We start from the raw sequence: 13,455 nt of genomic DNA, 5'->3' as shown, positions 1-13,455 counted from the left end.
TTTAAAATCAAGATTTTTTTCCTCTGAGCACACACAGACAAAAGACAGAGTTTCAGAGATCTTGTGGTGCTTTTAGGAGAGAGACAGGAGTTAAAGGCATTTTAGGGGAGCTTTGTACAGGCAAGTAATCTCAGCCTTAGTGATCTGCAGTGTTTATGTTGCATTGACCAGGATAAAGGGGAAAAGGGCTACAAGCCTGCTTATATCAACCCAGTGCAGAGAGAAGAGCTATTCACAACACAAAAACACTGTTGTGACACTTTGTACTGGTGACAGCCTTATTGAAGGGAGCAAGAATTGATTCAGTTTGGAGACTGAACTCCTACCTCTATCCAGGAGTGAATGTGAGGGAGTAGGAGCACTAGAAAAGAGTAGAGGAGTAGAAAGGGAAAAAAAATGTTCCTCTCTTACTGAAATTGGCAGACAGCTTCCTGGTGTCCTTATATTGGCAAAGAGCCTCCCCTCCTCCTTAGCAGCTGCCCCTTGCTTCAATGTATTAAAAACAAGATAACAAATCTATCCATAAAAGACATTTACACAGTGCCTAAAATACGATGAGTGCCCACACCAATAAGAATCAGAATTTTGAATTGGCTACTCTTACCTCACAGACTACATTGCCCAGAGGTTTTTCAAATAACCACGTGCAGAAGTTATTTTTTTGAGAAGGATAAAAAGAAAAAGCCAAAAATCCACTCAAACCCTAAACACGACCCTTTATCCAGCTGCAGTGTACACAGATGACTGCGGGGTTTTTTGGAGTGCACTGCAGGACAAACACTGAAGATTTCATTCAGGAAGAATTTGTTGGTTTTTTTTTTAATTTGGGAATACTGAAAGAAAATTTATATTAGGAATCTTTGTTGAAAAACAAGCTGAGAAAAGATTGGAACTCATCCCCACATACTACTGCACATAGTGATACAATAGATACTGAATCCATGGAAAGTCCAATGGAAAATTGTTCTTGAAGTCTACACATACTGCAGGCTCCACAACATTTCAGAATGACCTGTTTATAAAGGAAAATACTAATGGCCTATAACACAAAGCCAAAAGCCAGCACTATAGTGGGTCACAGGAAAAGAAAAAGCAGGAGAGATGAGAATTACTGGCAGTGTCCAAGGTCCCTGATATAGCTGGGAGTTTGCTATGGAATTTCCTAGTTGTTAGCAGGACTGGCAGTGTGCGAGTGCTGCACGGCATATGCATACATGAAAGGAGTATTTAGGGATCAGATCCAGATTCACAAATATGGCAAATAAACCTCACTTTCAGGGATAAGACCTGCTGAAAGAGAGGATAAGGCATTGGCAAAATGGTAGCACAAAAGGAAGACAGGAGGAAGATTAGACACAAAGAATGGGAATAGGGAAGGAAATGGTGGTAAACTGCTGGGGCTTTGTAAATCCCAGTTTTGTTACAAACTCAGTGCAGGACCTTGATGACAAGTGAACCTCACCATGCTTTTCCTGAGTTCCCTCTGTCTGTAAAATAGACACAACATTTCTGTACCTCAGGATTCTTAAATGGAAAACACTAGAAAGCTATAAAATATTACAGTGTAAAAAGGTATCAGAATGGCATAAAAGAGAAAAGCTAACTCAGAAAATAACCACTGGGATCTGTGGAAAAATGTAATTTTGGGTGCCATAAACAGCTGTGCTATTTATATTCTTAAAATGGGGCATGGCTGAGAAAAGCAGCACTTTCTTCTTACTACCGCTGTTTCCCAGCAGACCTTCCTACTGAAAGAACAGACACTGTAAACAAATAAATGCTGATGTGATGGTGATAGTGATTGATGAAGGAAGATCAGGATCCCATTGTGTTCAGCACTGTGAACACCTAATGATCCTTACTCAAGAGTCTCATATTTAGACTGTAAGCTAGAGACAATAATGGATAGAGTAAGCTGGTAAGAGATGTACATAATGCAGCGAAATTGCTTTTTCTAATTGGGTTTCATCTTGATGAAACAATAAGTGATCCCATCATCCAAGCTTCATGTTTATAGGAATCTGGATCTGTCTGTTGTGTATGAAGACAGTCAGCAGTTCTCTGCTGTGGAGGGCAAAGACTGTATCAGGCAATTCGTTGAGCAGTAACTATACGCAAATTATTATCTCTGCAGCAAAGAAGGAATTTTGGCAACATCCTCTCCAGGTTTTTTGCTTTTCCTCAGGGAATCTCTGACTAAGTGAAGGGCACTTACGAGGTACATTATTTCATTATTCCTGCATCTTGGGCACTATTCTGCCTGCGGTGCTGCAGGGATCTTAGCATGCAGCTTGGGGTTTTGCCAGTCAGCTCACTGGAGTACTGAAGCGAAGCAAGGAAGCGAATGCAGCAAAAATGCTGATTGTACTACAGTCTGGGAGAAGTGCTTTCATATTCAACTCACATCAAAGCCTGTTACAACGTCATAAATCCTCAGTAGCAGCAAGAGAGGGACAAGAGAGAGAAGCCTGCTGTTTCTGTTTTTCTTACACAGCTTATTCTCAGCACTGTGCATCATGTTCTCCTTCATCACTCTCCATCACTTCTGAACAGTGCAGGAAGATTCTGAGATCTGTGTTTGCAGGGTTATGGGTTCGCAAAGACTGTTTTCACCATGATCCAAAGGCCACAAAAGCCAGGAAGTTTCTTGCTGTCGACCCACATGCTTGTAAACTTGAGTAAACTTGACATAATAAATAGGGAGCCCCCATAGTGCCAATATTAAAAACAATTTTAAGAGGACAACAACACTTAAAATGGGAGAAAAAGATACAAAGCTCTTGAAAGAAATAAAAGCAGATGTAAATGTTAAATTCTTTTAATGTCAGGAAGTCATGTATCAAGAGAGACATGGGCATAACAGTTGTAATTATTGGCTAAGAAACATTTTTGTGTTTTCTGCTGAATATTTGGCAGCTTTTTTCCCCATCTTCTTCCACAGTAGCACAAGACAGATGTTCTTGAGTCTTCCCATGAAAAGACAGAGAGCAAGAAGCAAGCAACAATAATTAATAGTTGGAGAACACGGGCATTTACTTGGGGTTGCAAGGCATCAATTATCAAATCCATAATGAGACAGTAACTTAACAAGTGAGTTTACAGCATCAGGCCAGAAATACCAAAAACGAGCAGAAGGCCAAACAGGAATATGGAGAGTCAACATATCAGTTTAAGGAGACCAAACAGTCAAGTGATAGAGCCAGGTCGAGCTATGACTAACCTAGTGTGTCAGGATTGATTAACCAGGACTCCCGGATTTACTGAACCAGCCGAAGTATTGATATCCTGAAGCTTCCAACAAAAATATTGTTGGAAGGAAGATATAAAAAAGGTTTCAAGCAATTAGCACCGTTCTTTTATTGGGAGCAAGGTTCCCAGGGCATCTGGAGAGTTGCAGCACTACTGGGCTAGGGATAGTAATAGTTTTCCAGGCAACTGGTCTGACCCGTTGCTAACATAAAGAACACTGATGTACACTTCTTAGCTGCTGGGTTTTGCATCCTTCATAAAAATAACCAGGTGAGAGCTGGCAAATGTGCCTAATATAGGCTGAGACACAGTTTGACTTTCACTGCACGTGTAGTATGCATGTGCAACCATGTTGCTAAGTATTCTAAGGTCACAGAGGCAGGACATGCCTCCTAAAGTGAAAAATATACTGTTTTCAATCTCACGCTTTGAAGGATGTAGTGATAAAGACAACAACAGAGCAGAGGAGTGCTCAAGTAGCAGAGTAACAGCAGCTTTGCTTCTGTTACCAAGTTCTTCTGGTCACAAAGGTACTACTTTAGGGTTACATAACTTATACTTTCTATTTGCAGGTGGAGAGATGATAGGCTGTACATTCTCTGTCCTCGGAGGTTTTCAAGACTGGAAAAAGCTGGAAGCAATTTGGTCAGATTTTCAGCCAACCCTGATTTGAACAAGAGGTTGATCCACAAACCTCCAGAGGTGCCTTCCAACTGGAACTATGCTGTGCCCATGGCAGCATAAGGAAGATGAGGTGTTGTTGCCGATGGATAACAGAACAGCAGCTTCTGGCCTTTATTTCCTTCAGCCGGAGCAAAATGTTTGATGACTACTGAAGACAAGCTCTTCCATGCTTCACCAGAAAGAGTCATTGGTTATGGCTACAGAGACAGCTCAACCTCATAGTGCAAGACTTATCCACATGCATTTCTAGTTAGCTTAAACTATGAGCTCCTGAGCCAATGAGTGCTGACATTTTGAATTGCACTGCATGGACATAAAATTTAGCCAGGCATTTAAGTAATGAGCAGAAATTTCTCTTAATCTTGTCATATTCCCTTGAAGGCAGTCAAAAAATACAAGTATAAACTATTCCTAATGCCTGTCATGCCTGCTTTTGTAATGCCTCACCTCATGAAAAACCCAAACACATAACTTTGTTTCCAGAGATTTTCTAGAGTTCTGCTGACTGTTTTTCATTCTTTCCGTGTCTATCTTTATATTTACTGGCAACTATTTTCTCTTCATTTATGCATATAAATCATGTAATAACACCAAGGTTATGCACTCTCAAGGCTACTCTTCCACAGACTCTGAGTGTTTTTTGACAATGAACAGTGGCTAAAGCTGAGAAGAGACACAGGGAGCCTGCTGCCCTAATAAAGCTGTCTGACCTCTCAATGCAATAAAATAACCCAGAGTATAACACAAAGAAAAGGAAAGGATGCATTATTCTGTGGATGTAGTTGACAAGCCATCACAATTTGCTGTTATTAGAAAGCTTAAAGCAGTACTGGTTATGTAGGCATTTTCCTCCTTGGTGAACACAGTTACTGCTGGTATCTAGTGCCATGTGAGGCACACCAACGAAATACAAGAGTGCTCACAGAAATGTGGCCTGCCATGTGGAGGTATAAGGCACGATAAGCTGTGTGGTGCAAAGGCAAATATGCGTGCTTGAAAGCTGAGAGCAGGCTCAGGAACTTACTTCATGGCTTAAGTAAGTAAAGACCAGATACCGAAATCATGTTTCAGGGACTCTCAGTTGCGCTTCTTGGGGCAATGAGGAGCTGATGAGGAGATGCTGATCTGTCCCCGACTCATAGACAAGTTAAACTAAGAAATAGACATTTTGTAACAATTTGTAACTGCTTGCAAGAACAAGGTGGGCGGGGGAGAAGCACATCGTGAATCAGAACTAATTACAGCAGTGTGGAACTACTGCAAAGGAGTATGGCCTTATCCTAAAGGACTAGGGGTACCAGTTTTTGTGAAGTTCGGAGTAAAAAAGCTGTATCTTGACAGGATGGTGCAGAATAGGTTAAACAAATATATTTTTGGTTATATGCAAATTTTATCAGAATGGCATCTGAACCAGGGCAGTGTCAAATCTTCCTGTCATACTCACTGAAATAGTTCATCGCTCAGTTGAACTGCAGGACCATCAAGACCTTTGTTACTTGACTGTGCTCTATTACTCTGAGCAGATGGAATGACTTTGGAGATTGGGTGCCTGATACTGTTGCACTTTCCATATTCCATTATTTTGTCTGCAACCCGAAATATTTCCCGGGGGAAGGCAACCCTTCTTTGAGCTGTCAGTGCGGTCACCTCTGTACAGCAGGGGAGCTGGAGCTGCACCTAATTAGCTATACAGAGTAACAACACGGATGACCTCCAGCCAGCCCCTGCTTACAAGACAATGAAGCAAAATTCGTAAATACCATGTAAAGAGGGCCCTGACAGCAGCAGTTGCCAGTCACATTTGGAGAAAGTCTATAAGCCCTTTACAAAGGTGAGAAATTTGTAGCGTGAGAGGCAGGTTTGACCTAGCTTTCATCCACCTGGCTGAGGTATCCACAGCAACAAAGACAGGCTCTTGTACAGCAGCATGAACCAATGGCCACATAAACAGGCAGGGAGCCCAGTGGTTCTGTAGTCTGCAATGCTGGCACAGGGAGAGGAGAAGTCCAAGGCAGAGGGGAAAAAGAGAAATGTGCACGGAACAGCAGGGTCTTTTCTGAGGCTGAGCAGACAGACCTCAATTGGCACAGGCACAGAAAACCACATTTATCATCTACCCACAGACCTGGGACTGCCGGCTTGAGCACTCTCATCAGCAGCTTCAGTTCTCATAGGCATCAAAGAGGGGTGGCTTGCAGGGAGGCAGGAGGGTGAAGCAAGCTGGGAACTGGGAGGACACAAGGACAACAAAGCAGAGTGGAACAAGGCAGCTGGTTTACAATAGCAGGAGCATGGGATTGTCTCAGTGCAAACGCCCAGGAGCTACTTCTGGAGCGGGACAATCTGTCCTGTAATGACAGGGTTAATTTTAAATTGGCAGAGAGCTCCTGGGACTTTTTCACTTCCAATGTCAAATCTCTGGGGCTGGCAGTTGCTAATTGCAATAATATGAGGTGACAGTCACATGAGGAGTGACGGATGGCTGAGCGGGGCTGAAAATCCAGAAAGTCAGATCACAATGAATTATAGTAGCAGGATGCAGAAACCCCTTCCCCAAATTTTGTCTTCCTCTCTCCCCACTTCTTTCCCATACCATATGCAGCACCACAAAAGCAAAACAGTACAGAGAAATCATTCTCATGACTAGAATGCAAAATGGATGGAGGGCACCAGGAGCTGGGTTTCAGTGTCTACGCTGTCACTCCAGCTATCCAAATTCACAAAGCACATGGCCAAAAGGGACCAAGTAAGCATCTCATTTCAGTTCCCACATAATATTGGCTGCCAGATAGCATCTGTCTTTAGTGACTGTTAAAGTAAAATCATTATGAACTCTTAAGAGTTTATTTTGACACAAAGAAAACTACACAAAGAAAGTACAAAACCATGAGCTATAAGTGTTCCTACTCAGCATTCACTTTGCATGAGGCTGAAAGGTCAAGCAGAGATAGGCTCTTTTGAATGTAAAACTGAGACGCTTCTAAGTCACATTCTCAGCCCTTTTTTCCCTTATCTAGCTCATAGAAAACTGGCTTTGGCTCAGCCCATTCCCATGACCAGCAAGTGAATTACAGCTACTGCCATTCTCACATCAAAGATCAATTCAACCCTGACCTCAGACTCACCCCGTGGGTCTGTGCAGAGTTATAATGAGTGATTAGTTCAGATTTTCCCCTCCAGTATTTCACAGTGATGCTATGAACTGTAGGTCACAGTCTATGCTAGAGAAAGCCATGTGAGAACTTTCTAATGATACCAAAATCCTCTGAAGGAGAAACCTGCTCCCCATCCACAACAGCTGGTTTCCATGGCTAGGACCAGAGCTGACTGATCTCTTAACACTGTTCAATTGGACAGCTACAGTCACCCCCACGGAAAAGGGTGGCCCGTATTAAGCCCCAGGTCAGTAGTCCATGGATTTTAAAAATGCTACGGCTGTCTGCTGTGGCCGCATCTAAAAGGTTTCCCATGGATTAAACTGAAATAAAAGTTAACCGACCCTTACCTGAAAACAAGCTTTGTGTTAGACTTCAAAAATAAAAAAAAAAATAGGACTGGTGGCCCTTTTGTATCTCTTTGCAGACTATGGAGAGTATCTTAAGAATACCTTGATTCTTTTTCATAACTTCTGCATTTAAACGTAACATTTTTCCTGCCTGTTTTATCACAACAAACTTTCTATATGCTTCAAGAACCATATAAAGCTACAAATTTTGAGGTCAAACTTAGAAGAAGATGGAAGAGGGAGAAGGTAATTTATCATAGATCTATAAAAGACTCCTTATATATTTAGTAGAAATTTCACTCAAATGTCCAACGAGACCACTGGAGAAGAAGTCTTTTTCTGAAGGACTCATGTAAAGTTTTAGAACATTTCTGTCTCTGCTGATCTGGTGATGACTGCTCTTTCAAGAAAGCTCTCCAGCTGTATCAGATAGAACCAACAAAAGCAGAGAGATAGCCAAACTTGAATTTAGCTCAAAAACTAAATATAAAGCTATTATGTTAAAAAAAAAAAAATCCTCTCCACACACATACATTAAAAAAAAAAAAGAAACCTTCAATGAAAAGGGGGATTCAGTTCCTCAGCTCATGTATAAAAAGGTCCTGGTAAAATGCTGTCTGCTAAATCTGTGACAAGATTCTGCACTGACTCAGCCTGAAGCATCTGCCTCTCTCCTGAATCAATGCCACCTGAATTTCCTGTAGCGTCAAGGTTTTTTTAATTTCTTTTGGCAGCTTCACCTTCAGACACTGCACCCTGCCTGTCTAGACTTAATACGGGACTGTAGCTAGAGATTTGTTATGGATTTCAAGCATATATGCTAAAAGAAACACTGATAACAGCTACTGCAATGACAATAGACCTTTTTAGTAAAAAGCACTAGGAAAAAACACATAGCTTTTAGCAGTGACATATAATTGGAAAAAATACCATGCCCTGTCCTGACATTTGAAACTGTAATAGCACACACTCATCAAATTGGCTTTTCCTTGTTGTAATGATCCTGAAAGAGTCTGGTAATCATGACAGCTCTATAATCTGCAACAACTTTGGGGAATTAATTTATTAGCATAAATGGTAAGAGTTACTATAACAGCACAAATTTCCAGCCTGAGGAGCAGAGCAGGGAGGAACAGTTCTACCACTGCTGTGACAAAAGCCTGAATTCAATTATGATTAAACCATGCAGGAAGTTCTTCACTTTTAGTGGATCTGCACAACAAAACAAAACAAAAAAACAAACAGAAACAAACAAACAAACAAAAAACAACAAAAACAAACCAAAAAGGTGCATCAATTTCTGTTCATAAACTGTGCATGACTTCTTACTATATGTACATAATAGTCAAGTTACTGAGTATGCCCAGGTTTGAAGAAAGGCTATATCAGAACTGGTTAAATATCCCCTAGTAAATCTATTTGACATTACTTCTGGGAAGAGATCTGTGGAAGTCAGTAATGATGGCAATAGGCTCCTTGGAACACTAGGAAATTCTATGTAGCCATTCTAGGATGTCTGCACAAACCCTGAAGTTGATAAGGCTGCCTTCCCTTGCACAATTTAGCTATTTTCCACTCTCCAACTTTTCCCCACTCCAAGCTTTACATGAGCAGGGAAACGTTTCTCACAAAGGTTTAAGACTGTTGCTTGTGAGCAGTCTTTGGGGGTAATCTGATGTAGCAATGATGATCAATGTATGAAACAGTTGTTCACTGATTACTTGGAAACTGAGTTTTCAAAATAATAGATTTTAGAGTTGCAGAAGAAGAACAGTTATCATGGCACCTAGACAGCTTCCCAGACCAGGAAAATTTGTTTCAGTTGTTTCTTTACTAATGTTTAAGTGCAGCTTTCTTACCCCTTCCTCAGAGACTTTACGACTTTAGTTTTGCTTTTCCTGTTTTCTTCTATTACTTAATCCTTAATTTAATACTACACATCCAGGCAGGAAGCTATTACAAAAGTAATTCAAAGGCTTATGTTAACTTGGAAAAATAGCACTGCAGATAGTGCTTTTCTTTCTTCAAAGCAATATTCCATGCGGTATCATACCAGAATTTTCTACAGCTACTTCCAAGAAGAAAACAGCTCTGCAATATCCTCCAGTATCACAGGATCTTAAGCAGTAGTTTGCCTTTTGCAAAGAAAGAAGTACACAAAATAGAAGCTGAACCAGCATCTCTGTAGGGAAGTAGCAAGAAAAAGGGGTTGGGAAAGGTGGGCTTTCCCAGGACTGCAGTCTGATTTTAAACTGGTGCCTAGATGCTGGAGTTTAAAATCTGTTTCTAGCCCTGAGGTACTGGTGGACACTAGGCCTACTGTGGAAACTAATTTTTTTAACCTTTCCTATTTTTCAAAAGGGTGGTTGAACTTAAAGTACTTCGAGAACATCAAGTAAATGGGGATAGAAAAAATGAACTCCAGCCTTCACCACATACATTACTCTGAAAGGAGATAATATCTCTGAGCTAAAAATTTGACTAGGATATATCTTTATCCCTTATGAAGCATAGCCTTCTAGCAGCTTCGTCCTCCATAATACCAAGGCTTCTTTAAAGTCATTTCAAAAACATAATAAAGGAACCCCAAATCCTCAAACTTTCGTAAGTACTGACAGTGCAGGAAGCTTTTATATATATATATAAAAGTCATGCTGCAAAGATGACAGGGAAAAGTAATCAGTAATTGAATTCAATTTACAGCTCCCAGATCATGCAGCCTCCCTGACTCATCCAAGCCACTCTGCTTTATCAGAACTGCCAACATCACACTGAGACAGTATGCAATAAAATATGGAAAATGTGTTCACAGTGTGCAACCTCAATGTAGCTATGAGCTGACATGAAAAACACTTTCTTCTCTCAGTGAAATGCCACAATGTGGCTGCATTAGCTTGGAAGCAGATGTATATTGCTGCTGCTACTGTCACTGCTCCTGTCACACCTATTTTGCATATAGGGGACTTCAGGGCTCAGGATATACACACTCAGCCTCCTTCACCTCAGCAGAAAATGCAAAGTTTCATTTCTAGCTATAGTCCTGAGTAATATGGGATGGAATCGCTCCTGTGCATCTAAAGGATGAAGTGCTGTGAGGTAACACCTTCATATGCCACTTCTGCCCTCATAGTGGGGAAAAAACTGGCTGCCCATGAATCAGACCTTGCAGACACAGGAACCTGAGTAGCACAGATACTCTGATAAAACCACATGACACTACTTTCATGAAACTCAGTTTTGTAGACACAGATCTAGTTTTACCTGTCACTGACCAAGTCGGAACCCTTGCTTTTCTCATTGCAGCTCTAGTGTCTCAGTGTTTGCCATATAATAAATAAAGCTTTACTGTTCTTGCTCTTATTTTAGTGTAGAGCTTGGGTACTAAAATAAAACTCATTAAGCTGGCTACTGTTACTCTTTCAATAAGTACTACTGCATCTATGATTTTAGTTCAAAGCCCTGCAATTTCTCTCCATTTCATAGCTGTAACATGGCATGGTAAGAGAATAGTGCAGCATTTCTCCTAATGGCTCCAAAGCAGTAATAACACCTGCAGCACTAAGTAGTGCTACATCTACAGCAAATTCAGCAGGAGAGAAACACAGAATAATTCACGTTGGAAAGGACATTCCTCTTAACGCCTCTAGTCCAAACTGTACTCAAAGTCAAGCTAAATCCAAAGTTAGGCCAGGGAGGAGAGGTACCAAGAATAATCACTTTCTTCTGCCACCAAGACAGAAAATAAATACTTGTTTGTGTGTATTAAATGCAGCATTTCTAAAAACTGGTGGGGAATAAAATTATTAGTCAATATAGATTCCACTTCTGATGAAAGATTGGACTTAGCCCCTCATATTTGCTGCTTCTCTGACACTTTCTGCCTTTCCAAAGATTAGATGTGCAAGGTATGGATCCGCTGTTTTTAAAGTCAAATTAAAGGGCAAGTAATTTCAGACAGGAACTGATTTTTAAATATCAGTGTTTTCTCATAGTGCAAACTGTAGCTGAAGCCAACCAAAGTCACCAAGCTGCAGACTAGTTTGCAGCTTTTCTAGTCACTGGGTTTTGAACTGTTGTACTTGATTCACTGGCCAGAACAGAATAAGGCACAGTGGTTAACATGCCAGTGAGTCAATGGAAATGTAGCTAAAATTGCCACTCTCAGCACCGGCAACATCAGTGGAATTATCTAGGTAGGAGCAATGGCGTGAAATGTTAGGAAAACATCACTGTTAGTCTTTGCTCCATGACCAAGAAGCTGTGAAACAGCAGACAGGAATGAATTATTACTGAGAAACAAAATTCACATATGCACACTATTCTCTTTTTTTAACCCCTACAGGAATTTTCAAATCACAGTTCCTCCCACTCAGAAGTACTACTTATCTTCAAGGTGACTAAAACCCATCATGTCTGTCCTGTAAGAAATTCTGCTCTCTTCTGGTTTTCTTCAGTTCAGAGAGAAACATGAAATTTAATATTAAATGTTCCCAGAAAGCACCAGATCCAGAAACGCAGAACTGTAGATTTTCAGTCAGTCCCTGGTCAGGACATGTCTAGACTCTACAAGGAGTTATTGTTTCACATCTGCCGTGCTCACTACCTTCCCTGCACAGCTTCTTCCCCCAGCCAAGCCACTTCTTGGTTACAGTGCAGGATGGAAGTGCCACCCTATTCGCTAACTGGGATCAGGCAGGGTAGACTCTATGTAAGAAATGACAACAGACTCCTCAAAGCTTCCCAGGCATGTCAAAGGTAGGCAAAATAAAAGTGAGTCTATTCTCCATAGAGCCCTCCTCCCCACTCTTGCCCATAATTTTGTGGGTTATGTAAGAACTTTCTTCTAAGGCATGGTGCTTATAAAGGGTTATGTGAGGTGAGGATCATTTCTATATGATAATGTGGTTCTTCCTGCTAAAACTTCTTCCAGAATGCCTCTCAGGCATATACAACAGTGTGTAGTGCTCCCAGATGTGACCACATTTCTAAGGAAGTAAGAGGGAAAAAAACACTCTACTGAGTTAGCTGAAAAACTCATGTGAGATTATGCAGCTCATGCACTCTAGTGCCCATCATTTAGCTACAGGGTTTTTAATCTTAAATTTCCACTCTCTTTAGACTTTTACTACCTGTGTCCCCTACTAATACCTAAGATCTAGAGGAAGGCAGCTCCAAGGAAAGGTGTCTTTTCTGTTGTCTCCATAGCCCCCTTTCCCAGGCATCTGGGGCTGCTACAGCTAGAGATGAGGCACTGAGCTGTATCAGCAACTCTCATCTGCCAGGTGCATGTGGATCTGCACTGGCTGTGAACACAGACAACCGAGATATCGCTGCACTGTTTTTCTGGAAAAGAGCCGACCACCACCTATAGTTTTGTCAAACAAGGCTCAGATACAAGAAAAGCCATTAGCTAAATGCACAAAAGGACCTGGTTGATGAGATGAGGCAGCTTTTGAAATCCGAGGTTTATAAGTAAAGGCACCTGGCTCCTGGGATGCTTATGCTCCTGCAAGGCCATGACCAGGCACAATGAGTTTGGAGATGCCTAGAGAAGAGCAAGTCCACGGTCACCCATCACAGGTCTTTCTGTCAGTACCAGCAACAGAATAAAAGCTCAGATTTTCTTTTTTTGTGCATGGGGCAAATGGGGAAGAGACGTAGTAAAAACAGTGGAGGAGAAACTTGCAGCAAGAAATAGTCTCTAGATCCTTTGACTTTGGACTGTCTTAGTTATTAAAGCATGCTCAAGTCCCAGAGTTTTCTATGGGTCAAGTACACAGTTAAGTAAAGCACACCATTTCACTCTCCTGAATAGAGTAGGTTCCTGATAAAGAAATAGCCCAAGGATGTTGTGTAGATACACTTTCCAAATGGCAAGTCAGATTCTGAATTTGCAACACAGCAGTTCCTCAGCATGTTTCTATCCCATGATAAAATCAAGGTAGCTTAAAGGGTCGTGTTGAAGATTTCAGTGGGCTCTGGTCACACATGAAGGTTATCTCATTGTAACTTGCTTA

This window comes from Manacus vitellinus, unplaced genomic scaffold, assembly GCF_001715985.3.
Source record: "Manacus vitellinus isolate BGI_N305 unplaced genomic scaffold, ASM171598v3 scaffold_28_pilon, whole genome shotgun sequence".
NCBI classification, from domain to species: Eukaryota; Metazoa; Chordata; class Aves; order Passeriformes; family Pipridae; genus Manacus; species Manacus vitellinus.
This window is presented reverse-complemented; position numbering follows the sequence as displayed.